Raw genomic sequence first — 2025 nt, 5'->3', positions numbered from 1 at the left:
CCCTTTTTATTGTCCTGAAATGATAGGACTTGACCAATCGATAGAATCCATGATTAGGGAGGCGTTCATGCCCTGGCAAGGTATGGACTAATGTGGCAACAACGTCTGATTATTGTACTATCACTGGATCATAAGTGATGGTTGTCGGATAAGAGAAACTCCCATTTAGGTCTTGATAGTACTCCGAGTCAGTTGAGTTGAGTGGCATGTGATTTGGTCCCGTCTAAACCATTTCTTGTTATACTTAGGAGACTTGAGTGAGTTGTTACTTATTTATTGAGTTGAGTCCTTTGAGTTAATTGTTGAGTTGGGGGTATATGGTCGGATTGGGTTAGATGAGTTGTGATTGGATTGTACATGATTTGGATGGATATGTGAATTGATTAGATTAGATGATATATGATTGACTTCGAGTTAACAGTATATGATTGAATTGGATTGAATGATTTAATTGCACTGTATTGTACATGATTGGATTGGATTGTATGGTATATGATTGGTCTTTGTCAAAAAGGTATTCTTACTTTAGACTTATGACACTTTGATTGAGTCTCCTTTATCTTTCTGGTTTTGAGATAATTGAACCAGCATTATTCGTCCTTGAGGTATGTTTCATTCTGCCATATTATACACTTGTACTTCTACGTACTGATGTCCATTTGGACCTGCATCATTTTATGATGCAGAGACAGGTTTAAGAGATCGTCAATAGGAGCATCATTGGGGATATATTCGCACTCAGCATATTGGTGAGTCCTCCCCTATCTTCGGAGGACACCGTTTGTGTATTCTTGCGTCGAGTTAGCCCTTTTCATTTTGATTTGAGGTAGCCATGAACATGTCATTGTCACCAAATTAGATAGTAGTGATAGAGGCTTCATATACTAGATAGTGATAGGGCGATTGAGTATCTCTTTCATTGAATTATTCTTGTAAAACTATTTTAATGACAAATATTAGAGTTGATTTGTTGGCCCATGACCTTTATTCTTTGAGTTAGATTGATGTTTTGAGTTGCCCACCGAATATTCTCTTTATTTTTTTGTCTTTCACTGATTGAATGAATGAACGGATATGTGATCAGGCTATGTGGTTCGTTTGGGAGCCAAAAATGGTTTTTGAGTGCCGGTTACGTCTAGGGTACCCTCCCGGAGAGTGACAAACATGGTAGAAGATACTAGGAATATAGCTTTAGATAGTTTGTCAAGTACCTCTTCCTTCTTCAATCGGCAAACAAGGGGGAAGTCTGCCACACCAACCCTTTAAGAGTAGGGACTCCAGCGCCTCTAATCGCTAATCACTATTGTTTCATATATATACAAATGAATATCGAAATAATACAAAATTTCAAGTTCTCACTCGCGTCTCCAGATCAGACTGGTGCAAGCTCGGATCAATGTTGGCTGCTAGTGCTCGAACCTGCATTATGAAAATAGATACAAAGTATAGTATGAGTAGCAAAATAACAGGTATCCAGTAGGAATCATAGGGCGATTGAGCTAGAAAAGTAAAAATAATATGAAAAATAGGAATAAGACAGAACAAAGGTCAAGAGCGGAAGTCTAAAGTAAAGTATGAAATGTAATGCACACGAGCGTAGAAAAGATCTTAACTAAAGTAATCTATAAGCTAACTTGTCATGACCCGATCTAGGGCCTAGTCGTAACACGGCGATCAAAATCCCGAAGGGCTCCAATCAAGCCTCTTGACATATCGTAAATCATTCATAAGGTAAAGTAAGTGCGAAAAAATAATATAATGAGAGTCTAAACATGATCATAGAAAGAATAGTAGCTTGGCTAGATAGACTCTGTAACATAGGTCTAACAATGCCTCTACTTCATGAATATGGGCAGGGGCTAAGACATGTCCCTAGCTCACCTTCAAGTAAAGAAATAAATATCTTTGAAAAGAAACAACTCATAATCCGCCCTCGATAGATGAGGATTCACCAAGACTTTGCCGTAAGAACTCAACTAACCACGCGTGGAAATATGATCCTCAACCCTTATATTATGAAACAAT

This window comes from Solanum dulcamara, chromosome 4 (assembly GCF_947179165.1).
Source record: "Solanum dulcamara chromosome 4, daSolDulc1.2, whole genome shotgun sequence".
NCBI lineage: Eukaryota > Viridiplantae > Streptophyta > Magnoliopsida > Solanales > Solanaceae > Solanum > Solanum dulcamara.
This window is presented reverse-complemented; position numbering follows the sequence as displayed.